The sequence below is a fragment of the Pezoporus flaviventris genome, unplaced genomic scaffold (assembly GCF_033815535.1).
Source record: "Pezoporus flaviventris isolate CSIRO_AGI_PZ_B2104156 unplaced genomic scaffold, CSIRO_AGI_Pfla_v1 ptg000041l, whole genome shotgun sequence".
NCBI lineage: Eukaryota > Metazoa > Chordata > Aves > Psittaciformes > Psittacidae > Pezoporus > Pezoporus flaviventris.
Genome location: NW_026892589.1, coordinates 13,546,087 through 13,560,889, shown reverse-complemented (window position 1 = coordinate 13,560,889; position 14,803 = coordinate 13,546,087). Strand labels below are relative to the sequence as shown.

Sequence of the window (14,803 nt, the reverse complement as noted above, 5' to 3'; positions counted from 1 at the left end):
AAATAATAGATTCTGAAGCTCTACTTTGCATTACTTCCAGCAACTACTCCTGCTTGTCCTAATGCTTCCTTCTGCATTTTTAGTGCACCGTAAAGAGCAAAATAACAGCTTACGGTGGCTTTCCCCCCCCCGCCTCCCTTGCTCGCAGACAAAAGGCTGTGGCAATCCAAGCTGTGATCGATGGGATGCAGCAGCGTTTCGTTAACGCAATGAAAACATCCCATCCTAGAAGGAGGCCCACACCTTCCAGGGTTGGGCTGTCCCCAGAGGGTCCTAGGACCTGCTCCCCCCCCCAAGGTCTGCCATCAGCAGGGATGTGAGGAGCCCTCTCATTCCCGATTCCCAGCGGAGGCTGGGAGGAGTGAGGCGGCAGAGCCAGGAATAGAAGCAGGATCTTAATTTCTGGCCTTAAGGAAGAGGCACATGACTCTAATCACACTGCTCCATTACTTCTGTATGACGGAGCCCATGAGTTTGATCATGCCTTAATAAAAAGGGGTTGAACACCTCCCATGAATCTCTGCCTCTCACCGAGCCACAGGTCATCCCGCTTGCTCCGAGCCGAGAGGTGCCGATTCACGGGCTCATCCCAGCCCCCAAAATCCAGCAGTCGCAGCATCATCAACCAGCAGATCCCAGCCGCCCTGGGTGGGCAGGGAAAGGCAGCGGGAGCCCCATGGCACGAGCCCGTCCTGCCCCATGGGCACCAGGAGGAACACGGGGCCGCTGGTACCCTAGGCAAGACCTGAAGCCACTCACAGTGTCCTCACCAGCCAGGCATCTGCAAAGAGCCTGCCCAAACGCACTGGTTTAACCATGTGGAAATAACATAGCGGGGTAGGAACCAGAACACTCCTTGTTGTGAAGCCTCCCAGTGCAACCATCAGGTTTGGATGGTGAGCTCAACACCTTGCACTTGGCGCCTGCAGAGATCGTCTCCACCAGCAAAGACACTGACACAGGCAACCTATTTCTCCAGCCTTCTCAGCTCTGCAATGCAGCTTTCTTAAATATTGAATAAGTCTGCTGCTCCACACCACCTGCCAGTGCCAATGATGAGGTAATTTGTGCATTGACAAAGCCTAATGCCATTAATCCGGTTCGAAAGAGCAGGTTTCGAGCCCGTCCACTCAGCCGGCCCAAACGCGCTTGCGAGGGGCATTGCCGACAGCTTGGTACCCAACACCGGCAGGCAGCCCCCAAGCAAGCAACCCAAACTGCTGCTCGGGTGCCAAGGGGAGCAGCATCAGCACCAAACAAGAGGTTTGGAACTCGAATGGATCCAAACGCTACCCTCTGTCAGGCTGATGGGGTTTGCATGCCAGCTCTGATGCATAGGAGCTGGTTTATGCACCCCAGCTGAACGGGGAGGGAAAAGCAGGCTATGAGCATGCGGTTGCTGATGGGGCAGAAGGGGGGGGGTGTTTTAGGGTGACCCAGTGGGAACCCCCCAGCAGATGCAGAGGCCGGGATGCACCAGGAGCCTTGGGATGGGAGCGGTGCCCCCCGCCACCCAGCACAGGCATCCCCAAACATCCTTCCTAGCTGGAGCTCTTTCCCATTCACCACCATCTCACAGGTCCATCAGGGTCTGATCCTGCCCTCCCCAATGCCCCAGCACCAGGGCTGGTGCCTGGCACCCCAAAGAGCCATGCAAAGCGTAGGGGACCCCAGGTCCTCACCGGAGACCTGGTACGGACACCTTGCACCGTGCCTGGCTCTGCCCTGAGCATCTCTCAATGCCTGGGCTCTTCCTTTGCCAGGAAAAACACAGGAGCCACACACACCCCATAGCATTCCCTATGGAGCGGGTGCCTGGCTATAGGGGCCACAGAGAGCTGCCTGAGCAGACAGCACATTACTCAGCCCCCTCCAGGGTCAGGCAGGATTTGGTACGAATGGATTTAAATGCAGAGGAAGGGGGAAAAAAGGTGTGGACAGCCCCAAAAGAGGGAATGCTGCAAAGCAATCGGCAGAGCAGAGGGGCAGCCCAGCCCCATGCACCAGAATTCCCTCAAATCCCGAGGTAACCAGCATCCACACTTTGCCTCATCCCCCAGGGAAGCTGGTTTAGAAAGTTCAGGTGGAACTGGGGAAGCTCCTTTACAGGTGTTGCTTCAGGAACAGAAAACGCATTTGAGGCTTTATAAAAGAGCAAGAGGAGAGGCAGACCCCAGCAAACACGGGTAAGTGGGGAACTGAAGCTGCTTGGCCTGGATCCCACAAGGAATACCTGGACAGGTATGGGACTGGGGCACAGGACAGCAGGACAGTCACCCTATGGCAGGTAAAGCACCCCATGGCCCTCAGCCATAGCAGTACAATTGCCCATGCTCCCGTAAGGATCCATGTGTCCCAACCACATGGTGAAAGATGGCATAAAGCGGGATCAGATCCCAGGGAATGGAGCCCTCCGGCTGCACTGCGGCAAAGCAAAGGCTGGGGTCCTGGAAATCCAGCCTTTGGGAAAGAGCCAGCAGCAGAGGGCTGCAGACCTGGGGTCACCATGTCCTTCAGCCCCATACCAGAGCCTCGCAGGGAGCAGAGGCCCCACAGCTTGGCACCAGTTGGTTAATGGAGGCTAAACATGACCCTGCAGGTAAGTGACGGTGATGGCCACAGGCCATAGGTGAGGGTGACCCACAGGCAAGAAATGCAAAGCAACACAAGTCCTGGCCATCATCCTGGTCCTGATCCCACAGCCACCCATCCCCAGGGCACACCAGGATGGGACCACCAGGAGCTGGCATGCTGCTTGCTGGCACAGTGCATTCACCCACACTGGAGCCCACAGGGATGCTCCTGCCTCCGCTATCCTCCAGCTAAATCCAGCAACAGAGCTGGGAGCCCTCCCAAATGCCAACGCCTTCGGTTTGGCCAATGCCTCCACTGCCTTTAAATTCACATAAGGTGCTGAGAGAAGCCTTTTTTCGTTCCCTCCCCCTTAATTCCCAGCTCCCTGTCATCCTCCAGACACAGCTCCATCCCAAGGCAGCTGAGCAGGAGCGCACAGTCAGTTTTATTTAAGCAGCACGTTGATGTTTCCTCCAGCAGCTCCTTCCCAAACCAAACACTGTTATGATGCTGTCAGGAGGATTTACTCCCGCTGTTTAATTGTGGGAAAGACAATGGTGGAGGGGGAAACATCACTTTGGGGTTTATGGGACTTACCTGGGGCTGGGGGTCCCCATCCGGGTGATGCCCAAGTGCACCCCAGTGCTGTGAAACGCGGTGATGGTGCTGCCATCGCTCCTCTCGCCGCGGCAGAGCTGCTCCAAAGGCTGCTTAGCAACAGATCCCTACACGGCTCCGGCACACCGCCCTCCATTCGGGCACTGCCAGGAATGGGGCGCGTGGCAGGAGCCGCCGGGATGCAGCAGCCCCATCAGGCACAGGGACCCCCACACGATGGGAGCAGCAGCAGCAGGAGTTAAGCTCGGTGATGGGAGAAGGCTGGGAAGCAGCTGCCAGCCTGAAGAGGCAAAGCGTGCTCAGAGGTGGCAGCTCCTGCTCGCTGCAGGGTCAGTTCCCGAAGGCAGTGACAGTGCCTGCAGGATGCCCCAGGCAGTGGTCGAGGACCACGGCATCACACAAGAGCACGTGTCCTGTCCCCAGACCACGGGTAAAGGATGCCCAGTGCTGCAAGCCTGCCCTCACTGGGGGTAGCAGGGGTGGCCAACCAAGGCCAGGCACCCAAGCCAGGTCTGAGCAGAGGATGTGCTCCCAGCGCTGCATCCTGAGAGCCATGAGGAGCCCAGCCACCATCGGAGAGGAGCATGCAGCCACCCCAGCACAGCATCTGCACCACCCTGCGTGATGCTGGGCTCCCAGCTTCCAGGTAAAGGCAGCTCCTTTCCCTCCCCACACACACTTGTTAAGTACCTGCTTTCACACAGACCTGTCCCCCCATCACCAACATATCAGCCCCAAACAGGAAAGCCCGTACCCACCTCCTGGGGCTGGAGGGGAGTGGTGCTGCTCGGACACATGCAGGTACGGACAGGGATGGAGCCAGAGCATCTCCCAGCGCTATAAACCATCACGGTCAATAGCCCCAGCCTCCAGCTTAACGGGGATGGGGGAATGAATCAGGCTGCCCCTGGGGGCACGGCTCCCTGCCCAGCCCTCAGTGCTCAGCTGGGACATCCGGAGGGATTCATTACCTATCAGCGCTAATTGGCAATGACTGCAGTGACACCCGCACTTGGCTGCAGGCGGCAGGAGCCGGCAGAGGGGCACCGCTGTCAGCACAGCCCTCAGCGCCTGCAGCAGACACAGATCATCTCCATCCCATAGACGGGGTCCCATAGAAAGTCCCTCAAAACTTAAGCACCAAAAGAGACTCGGGAGCTGTGAGTGTCCTTACTCCTCTTGGCAGTTCTCCTCCCCTTGTCCTTTCCCAACCCGGGGAACGTTTAACACCAGCTCGCACACAGAGGCACAGCGGAGTCCCGCAACAGGCTCCCGGGTTTCACCCTCGCTGCAAAGGGTTGTCCGCACAAACCCCATGCTTTTTCTGTGCTCGACGTGCTTTTTTGGCTCTCCCCAGTGCAAAAGCAGGACTGGCAAGGAGGAGAAAGCAGCCCAGCCGGCTGGAGCCAGCACCAAGCAGGGGATGCTCTTTGCACCCCGGTGGGTTGCTCTTAACGGGTCTGATGCAGAGGGGCTTCATTGGAAGCTCATCCCGCAGGACCAGGCACACAGGCGATGGCAAACGGCTCCCACCGCATCGCCCGGTACGGCAGAGTCCTGCGGGGCTGCTGCGGAGCAGCATCACGGACCAGAATCACCCACCAATGCTGCTCTGCTGGGGGATCCCAGCAAAGAGCCCACAGGATGCTACAGCAACCCCCAGTTCAGCAATGGGGCTCCGACCCCTGGCTCCGTGTACCCCATGTGGCTGATCCCCGTGGAAGGGCTGCACACGGATCTCCTGAGTCAGCCCCTACAGCAGAAGCAGGCAGCTCGCTAAATCCCTACCAGATGAATGATGCATCATCAAATAAAGCCCAGTATCACAACATTAACAATATTTATTTTCAGGCTAAGCTGCAGCCTGGGCTTTTGATACCAGTAATTAAAGCAAATGGTTCATCTGTTATCATCTTTGCATCCCTGGAGCCAACTGTCCGTGATTTGAAGCCCTGTATTATCTTTTCTTTATTGCAGCCTCCAGGGAAGGGGAGGATCAGACTGATCCAGACACACTTTCTAGATCCCAGGAGTGGTGGAGCATGGTCCAAGCCCAAAACAGAGCCACATTCAGGCAGCCACCTCACTCAAAGCCTTTTAGCAGCGAGATGAAGAGCGTTAATGCTCAAAGACAAATTGCTGCTTCACTTTATACCTGAAACCAGAATGAGCAGAAAGACACCAGCAAGAGAGATAACCGGGTCCCCTCCCTGAAGCAACCTGTCAGCAGTGAGCAGCCTCAGCCTGTTTTCCAAGGTGGCTGGGTTTGCCTCTGGGAGGTTTCAGGCTACGATTCCAAGTAGGTTTTAATGCTGTTTGCATCGCTTTGTCCACCCTGGGAAAGGAGCAGAGAAGGCACCTGCTAAAGGCCCTGAGCGGGGTGGTGATGCTCTCTTAGAGTCCAAACAGGGAGGAGAAAACCCAACGTGCCCTCACAGCTCGGGCCGGGGTGGTCTCCGCATCCCATCCCTGCAAGGTACCGAGGGAAGGGGCTCAGCTCCCAGCACTGCCCACACTCCAGCGACAAGGACAAGAGCATCAGGGGCTTAAACCCCCAAACGTCCAACACGCTCTGAAGTCGCCCGCACACAGCGAAGTCCAAAAGCAGCGACCACATCCTCCCTCCGCCTGCAAGGACGCGCCCGAAGGGGCGATGCCAGCCCCAGCCCCGAGCTCCAGCACCCGCGGCCGTGGGGAGCTCACACAGGCTCCCCGATAACTGCCTCTGCCCGAGCATCCCCGCATCCGCACCCCAACCCCGGCTCCACCTCCGACCCCCTCCTGCTCCCCCTTTACCTGGGCCGGGGTCCCGCCGGGCTCGGCCCGGGCGCAGCGCGGCTCCGCCGGCAGCACTGCGGAGCGGAGCGGGAGCGGCGCGGGGAGGGGAGGGAACACGGCCGGGGCGGCCCCGCTCCGTGCCCGCCCCGGGAGCAGCCCCTTTGCGAGGCGGGGGGGACCCCCCCGGCTCCTGCAGCGAGCTGCGGGGGGGGGGGGCGGCAGCTCTCTCCCTTATCTACCCTCCATCCATCCATCCATCCATCCATCCGTGCCTCCCGTTCTCCCTCCTCCCCACCCTGTTCCATCCCTCCCCATCCTCGGGCATCTCCCCAGCCCTGCATCCCCCCCATCTCTCCTCTACATCGGGGCTCGAAGCGGGGCAGGTCCATCTCCTTGCACTGCCTGCGGCACAAGCCAAGAGTCCAACCGGGCTCCCACCGCTGGGCTCTGGGGACCCGCACTCGGGTTTAAGCAGCACACGGGACCCCCACAACCTGGCAACCCTTGCCCAGATTAAGTCTAGACCAGCCTGAGCCCCACACTCAACAGGGAGCTCGCTGGCCAAGCTCTACGGTGACTTCAGCGCTGCTCAGCCCTCCAGGAGCACACTGATCCTGCCTGCAGGATGGTTACTGCAGGGAACAGGGAAAACAGGCGATTGGGACCCAGTCCCCGAGCCGAAGCACCCATGGCTTCCTAACCCCAAAGCGGCAGCAGCCTGAACCCACCCCGGGCACCACCTTGCACTTCCCAGCCAGGGGGCTCTGACCTCCAGCAGCCTCATTTTACCTGCTCTTGGTATTCCAGTGGGGAATCACAGCACCCTCGGGCTTCCACAGCTTTCCAGAAGCTCTCGTGCCAGTTGCTCCCACATAAGAGCCACAGAGTGGGTTGGGCTTGAAAGGACCTTAAAGCTCATCCAGTTCTGACCCCCTGCCACGGGCAGGAACACCTTCCACTAGAGCAGCTTGCTCCAAGCCCCATCTCTCACCAGGTGAAGCAAGGTGAGAAGAATGGGATGGAGCTGGCCTGACACCTCAGCAGGAGCAGCTGAGTTAATAAAGTGAACAGAAGTTGATAAAGGATGGTGCAAGGTGATGCTGAGGGCGGTGAGATGTGCTCTGAGCTGCTCTGCAAGCAGGAGACCACCAAGCTTTGAGCAGCACTCAGCCACCACAATGATGTGATGCCTGGGGGGGAATCAAAGCTTCTCATTCCTACAGCTGAATGTCCGCACTTTGACAGAAATGTTTTTTAACCAGTTGCAAGTAAACCCTTCATGAAAATCCTGCTGGGTTTTTTTTGGATTTAAGAAGAAATCCCTGAGGAGACAGAAATCCCTGAAGAATGGAGCATGTTCCTGCCTCCAGCAAGGAAAACATCCCACTGCTGCAGCTTGAATGTTGACTGGCATTCCTCCGGATGCTTGATGGGCATCTTCTCCTCTTCCAGGCCCACCTATGTGTTTTTGCTTAGTGTAAGAATGCCTTGCTTATGCAAAGTAGCTGCAGAGACAAGCACAGTCCTTTCCAGCTGGAATCTTGACACCTTCCTTGGAGATTCACAACAAGAGGCAGGAATCTGAAACGCAGATCTAAAACTTGCTTCCCAGAATGGTTAAAAAGCAACCCCTGCAGTTCCCTGTGCTGGGTACCCGGCCCTTCCCCTCTGCCCTCTTTTAACCCATCATCTGAGAGAAAAGAGCTGGTTTGATTCTTGTGGAATTATAAACACACGTTGGCAGTCTGGCATCTCCTGCAGCAGATCAAAGCAAGGGAGGCTCAGTTATTTATTTCCTCCCAGGTTTATTTTTACATTCACCAGCCCTCTAATTCTCAAGGATTTCTTATATTTCCCCTTGCAATCAGGCTCAGCACGCAGCAAAATGCTCAGTTCAACCCCAAAGCCATCCTGCCCGGAGGCTCGGACAGAGCCTGGCCCATTCCCATTGATTTCTGTAGGAACAAATGAGGAATAAACCCAAGTGTGTCACTGCAGACAGCCCCAGGCATTAAATCAGCACCACAACCAGACCTGGAGGCAGCAGAGGCAGGTTCTGCTTCATCTGCAGGCATCTCCCATCCCTGGCGTCAGTCAGGGCTGGGGATGGAGCAGGGTGCTGGAAACGGCAGCTGAAGGCATCAAAACCACGGCACGTGCCGTGCTGCTGACTCAGCTCTTGCCACCCTTGCTCCGATGCTCCCGGAGGAAACTTCTCCCTCTGTTTTATAGCTCAATTAGTCGCATCTAATTGAAGTGCTGGACAGGAGATTGGGAGCAATGAGCCAGCGCCGGGCCGGGGTTGTTCCTCTGATGCCTGCAAAGTGGGGGCAGTCCAATGGAACCTGAGCTTTATAAAATGCTTTGCCTTCAATGTCTTTAATTAGGAGTGTTCCAGTGGAAATCTATAAACTCCTGGAGCCTGAGCACACCAAAGCTCTGGATAACAGAGCTGTCAGCGGCTCTGATACAGGGGAAGGCAAACCAGGAGCACACCAAGCCCTCCCCTCGCAGCCACAGCTCCAAGCAGTTGTATGAGTTGAATTAAAATGGTTGATGGCAGCTCAGGCCCCAAAAAGAGCATTTTTTGCTTCTATGAATCACTAAAAGCTGCTTCCCCCCCCCCCACCCCAAGCCCAACTGGCCACAGATCCCAAAGGATGCTCCAAGGAGCTCCAGGGATGTGACAGAAGGAAACATGCACCAGCACAACTCCTGCCTGCTCACCCTCATGTGCTCTCCATTCATCGCTCAACCCAAGTGCTTTAGGGATGACTTAGTGTTGGCGATGTGGGAGAGATGGGAAAGCTCCCACTGCCCATAACCAGCTCCTCGCTGGTAAAATCAGCTTTGGGGAAAGAGGTGGAAGTGAAAAGAGGGACAGGAGGATGGAGAAGGGGGTGATGGGCACCAAGCTGAGCTCCCCGCGCAGCAGGACAGGCCCTGGTAGCTGAAACCAGGGGGGGGGTGTGCTCAGAGCTTTGGGCACCACAGAGTCTGCACCTCCTTTTGCAAGAGGAGGAAACACCAGGATGGGAGAAAACCACCACCACCCCCCCAGCCTTGGGACCTGGGTGGGATGCAGCCGGATTCACACTATTTAATGAACACCTTGTGCCCCCCCAGCCCACCCTCTGTCCGGCTCAGGAAATGCCAAGCAAGGCACAAGCTGGAGAAGAATTCCTCGATTAATCCCCTCCATTAAATGCTGGAATAATAATGACTCAATAAAGCCATTAAAAAGGAGAGCCCTTTCCATAGTGTCAGTCCTCGCCAGCCCCATCCTGGTCCCATCCCTGTCAGAGGGGACTTCAGCATCCCACCCCCTCCCCACCCCACTTCCCACCTCACCCCCTCCCCATCACATCCTGAGGCACCCCCAGCGACCCCAAATCCCTCCGCAGCACCCCCATCTCCCCTCCCCACATCCCCCATGGTGGCACAGACAGGACCAGGCTCCCCAGCCCAGCCCCAGGGTTCGGCCCTTGCTCCCAGCAGTGCTGCACAGCCCCAAGCTCAGCAGGCCCAGCTCAATCATGTAGGCAGCTCATTACACTCTTTTAATAAGATATGTGCTAGTTTTACATTCATTTCTCGTTTCTGATAACATTCTGTCCTATATAACTGCACTATTATCCTTGGCGAGGTGAGGGGAAGAATATATCTCCTAAAAGACTGCCTGCATTAATTTTTCAGTGAGTGCCATAAAAAGATTCAATCTCCAGCTCCTCTTTTGTTAATGGGATTAGTGTCACTTATTTACTGATCTAATTAATTGGCATGTCTTCCCCTCAGCTGAATACAGGGCTTCAGAAACCCAGGGGTTTGGGCTGAGAACAACCAGGCTTCCTTTCACTTGAGAGGCTGCAAAGAGCTTGCACCTGTAAGCTTGAAATGATTGAAATTATTCCCAATAGGGCACATTAAAAAGAGGGGAGGAAGGGTTTTGTTTCCCCTTCCACCCCTGAATGAGGAGCATTGGCTGTACTACACCCTAACTAATATGTATTCAATCACACCAGTTGTCGCTGCTGGTGGCACCCTCCAGCACCGGGAAGGACCCGCTCCATTCAGGAAGGAGATGCCTGCATCCCACCGCTGCATCCCTGTGTGCCAGCATCCCCTCCAAACAACGGGGTTTATTCATTCATCCATCTCTCACTGTCCTGAAGCCCAGGGCAATGATGCTCAGGGTGTCCATGGAAGCATCCTGAGCCCCATCCCCAGGGGCTGGGGGACCGGCACCCCCCCAGCACCTCTTCCATTGCTTTATATAGGTCACCCTGTGCTCAGCAGCCTCGCTTGCGGCGGGGGAGGTTGGACTTCACACTCTTGCTCTCCGAGCTGCTTTTCTAGGTCACCAACCCACAGCGGTGCATTAAAATAGAGCCTCTCCACTTCCCATTTCCCACGGCCGTAGGCTGGGATGCTGGGGCTGTCACAGCCGCCAGCCAAAGGGGAAGGGGTGCGAGAGGGTGGCTGCAAACCCAGGGTCTGTGTGTGCCCCGTTCTCACTCCTCCACACCGGGGAGGCAACGCTGCACCTGCAGAATAAGCAGCTCCGAGGGCATTTGGGGTGGGTGCAGCATGATGTGCCCGTCCATGGGGACATCGTCAAAGCAGGGGAGCCTGAAAAGGAACCAGAGGGATGTGGTACCCAGTCCCGCTCTTGGAGGTGATGCTGTCCTCATCCCCGTGGCTCAGGGTCTCACCTCTGTGCCCAGCTGATGACAAGGATAACCACGCCATGCTGGGCTTTATGTGGAGATAACGGATACCAGTCCCCAGCTCAGCCTCCAGCAGTGATTTCTGTTCTATCCTCAATAACTCCAGCAAATAGCAATGCCCAGGCAGGTGGCCACATTCCCAGCCATGCACAGAAACCTGGAAACACTATCCCGTGGAGAGGTGGGCTGCTCCACTTTGAAGCACAGAACCATCACCCTGCTCTTATCTCGCTCCCCAGCAGCTTCCAAATGGAAGTCTTACACTGGGAAAGGAAAGCCCAGCCCAGCAGCAAGAGGCGGCTCACCGGTGGCTGCCTGATCCCCGGCCCTATTCCAAGAATATCCTCCCATTCTGCCAAAACACGCCAGCAGATCCCAGCTGCCGGCCCCCACATCCCTCTTCAGGTGGAGAATCGCATGCAGGAGGGATGCAGAAAGGCTGCTGGGGCGATGGGGATGGCGCTGCTCACCGACACACCACGTCCATCCCCGAGCCGGATCAATGCAATAAATCAGTTCTCGGTCTTTTCAAGTAGTGGTGACCGTGGCCACTGGTCATTACCCCATCCAAGGACTCCCTGGCAGGGCACGCTTCTTTTGGGTTCATTTGTTACTGTTTCTCTTCTCTTTGATTGCCCCTTATGAGCACTGGCACTCAGTGGGACAGCAGGTTTGTGGGGCCCATCTCCATGCCGTCCATGCTCCTTTCCCCATGCGAATCCACTCAAAAGCCTTAACAAGCCCGAACACCCCCAGCCCTCTGTTCTGCTTGAGGGGTTAACTCAGCACAGGTTCTGCTCCCATGGGACTGAGCACGAGGGGACCTTTTCCAGCAGCGAGCTCGTTTAACAAGCTCAGAGATCGATACCATCGTCAAGTCCTACCCAACCGCCAACGCGAGCAATGACTGCACAGAGCAACGATCCCAGGGGCAAATCCCAGCCCGGATGAGGAGCCCCAGGGGAGGCAGAGGGTCCAGGGGCTGTGATGTGGGGGAGCAGCAGCTCCGCATCCCCTCGCACCCATGGGACCGAAGCCCCCAAAGCCCTTCGCCTTGCATGAGGGGCTGGTTTCCAGCGCGGTTCATTTCCCAGCAAAGCTGCAGGATATCGATCGCGGCTCAGGCTGCTCCTTCAGGGAATGACTGAAGCAGCAGCAGCAGCTGAGCTGCTTACATGGCGCAGAGAAGGGGCTGCAGGCAGGGAGGTTGCTCAGCCCATAGCACAAGGCTTTAAGTGGGGAGCTCAAAACGGGCTGCTTGGAGCTCCCAGGACATGTGGATGGCGCATCTGGAGCTGCCCGCACCTCCCACAGGTCCTGCTTTGGGGAGACATCCCTCGTCCATGCGTAAGACAGGCAGCAAACCATGCTAAGAGCCTGCTGAGATGCTCCACTCACCCGGTGAGGATGAGCAGCTCCTTAGCAAATCCCCCCTCACCTGGGAAGGGTTAAACCCAGAGCATCGCTGCACGAATATTCTTACCAACACCTGCATCTCATCCACGGGGAAGGGAGAAAAGAGTTCCTGAGATATGTCAGTACTACTGCTTTGATCCTGAGTGCTGTGGAGAGTTATTGCTGCTGCTTAAAGGAAAAACAACCTCAGAGCTTTGATGTTCCTGAACACACAAACACTCAGAGCAAACAGCAGGCTGAGAAGTGCTTCCTAGCAGTTAACGTGTATTCGCACTGTTCTCTTAACCTGCAAAAGGAAGGCCCTACTGGAACCCCCCAGGTTCAACCTGGGCATCCTCCCAGGAGGGTGCTGGTACCCTTCCTCTTGCAGGAGAGACGTGCAGAAGGTCAGAGCAAGTCACCCAGATCAGACCCATCAATACAAGTTACCCATCGCTGGGCGAGCTGCAGCCGGTTGGTTGAGATCTATGGCTCTGAGGTTCCATGCTGAACAGAAAAGGCTGTTACTGGACTCAGGACCCAGGAAAGGGGTACAGTGTAGAAGCCACATATTAAAATGCATTGGTGGGTGCTCGCTGGTCAGACAGACACATTCAGCCAATGTCCCCTCCGGACACAACAGCAAGCGATTCACTTTTGTGTTGCTGCCCAAGAGCCACCTCTTTGTGTGGGGTTTCCAGGCTTTGCCCTGGCTCTGGGCAGCATCTTCTCAGCTGAGCGGCTGCTTCTGTTCCAACACTGCTAACACGGGCCAGGGAGTGAATGCGGGACACAAACAGCATGAGTTCAGTGCTTGGTTTGACAGATGCCGCTCGATCCCACTCCCCATTGCATTGGGGAAACATAAGATATAATAACCGCATTCCAGTGGGATCAAGAGGTAACTAAGGAGGAGCAGTTGCTGCCCTGAGGAGCAGGATGGGGGTGAGCACACAGCACTTCCACTGAGACCCTCAGTGCCACCAAAGGTTGGCACCACTAAAAGATGCCATTGCTACAGCTAGGAAGGATTTCCAAGGTTCCTTCCCATGCTGGCGCTGGAGAAGCGGCAGTCAGGACTGCTCTCTCCTCGCGTTGGCAGAGGCAAACGAGCACGTTGCAAAGCTCTCCATCACCTGCCCCATCCTCCTGTAGTTCCCACCCAAACCATGGCCCTTTGACACCTGCAGCTCGCTCAGGCACCAGCCAGGAGCTGCCTCTGCCTGCTCCACGTGCCCTCACAGCTGCAAACCTCAGCACCACTGGGGATAAGTTGAAGTGACCTCAACCAGGAGCAGTTGAACTGACCTCATTCCCAAGACAGCCCAAATGCACCTGCATCCATTGAACAGGCTCTAGTCGCTGTTTCCTGGGCTCCCATCCACGTGGCTGGGGTCTGCAGAGCCACATCCCTCTGCCCTGCAGCCCCTTCCTCCCCTCTGCTTGTCCCCACAGGCAGCCTGGAAGGAAGAATGGGATTCCTGGTGAGGGCTGGATGCAGCCACCTCCTACCTGCAAGCACTGGAGCAAGAGCTGAGCGGCCTCTTCCCTGCTTAGGACACAAAGGGAGTTACACATCCTCCACCATCTGCCTTCAGCCAAACAGAGCTGCTGTAAACCCGTGGCCCCGGTGTCCCAATGACAGCTCAGGGACACCTCCGACACCGATGGTGCATCCTGATGGGTGGCCTAAATTCCCCTCCGCATCCCTCGCTGGCTCTGGAGCATCCCTGGCCGCGGGCAGTAGGTGACCCACTTGGGGACAGTCACAGCCCACAGAGCCTCGGGGCTTTGGCAACAGCATCCCCAGCGCCTGGTCCTGTGCCCTGGCTGCCCCCGAGGTGCAGGTCAGGCCTGGAGAAGAGAAGGCTCCTTAAGGGGAGACCTTAGAACAGCTCCCAGGCACAAGAAACCCCGGCTCTGGATGTGTTTTAGTCGGGCAGAAGCAGCAGTGATGGGATGGGAGCCACCATGGATGGATTGTTCCACGTTTAGGACCCATTCACCTTCCTAAGCGTGGCTTTCACTGAGCCGGCAGCATCGCAGAGACCCCAAGATGCCCACATCCCTTTCCAGGAGCCCCCTGTGCTGCAGGCAGCCTGAAAACAGCTTCTCTTCCTCCGTTCCCACTCTGCCCTGGGATGGAGCCGGCTGCCGAAGCCTTTTCCAGGCTGTAAATCCTGACATGGAGCTGTTCTCCCTGTTGTTCCCTGTTTGGCAGCCGCTCAGGTTGTGTTTGTGTGTTGGCTGCCAGCAATGCAGCACCAACAAACCTGCCCTGGATTTATCTGCTGCGGTCTCGGTCCTAGGTTAACAAACACAACAGTTTGGGATGGTTTTGGAAACAGCACATTTCTAACCCCCGAGGGGCAGAGCAGCCCTTTCCCACCCCCATCCCGCTCCTCCTGCCTGGATTAATTCCTCCTTTCAGCATCCCTTGGCTGTAATGCATTAAATACACATTTTCCTTTCCTTCCCTCCTTCCCACACAAGCCAGAGCCCCCCTCCCCAGCCCTCCTTAACTCGGGGTTCCCCTGGGAGACCACTGTGGGGGTCCTGAGTAGATTCTCCAGTGCCTAATAAAGGCTGAGCACCTACCCTGACCCCTCTCCAGCAGATATCTCTTGCTGTTTAAGCAAGGAAGGAACTTCATCTGTAGCCTGTAGGACCTTAATCACCTTTGAAACCTTTGATGCTCTATCAAGTGGCCC

The 14,803-nt window shown here is 56.6% G+C and overlaps 1 protein-coding gene across 3 annotated transcripts in view; it reads right to left on the bottom strand.

Annotated features, from left to right (window-relative positions):
• RPH3A (rabphilin 3A) overlaps positions 1-6,010 on the bottom strand; it is a 29,600-nt gene extending 23,590 nt beyond the window's left edge. For 2 of the 3 annotated variants that reach the window (XM_061466431.1, XM_061466433.1), the window contains exon 1: positions 5,989-6,004. The gene's annotated coding sequence lies outside the window, so the exon portion shown is untranslated. Of the gene's footprint in view, positions 1-5,988 lie in introns of all 3 variants that reach the window. The other variant, XM_061466430.1, reaches the window with a different exon arrangement.
• Between the last annotated feature and the right edge of the window lie 8,793 nt (positions 6,011-14,803).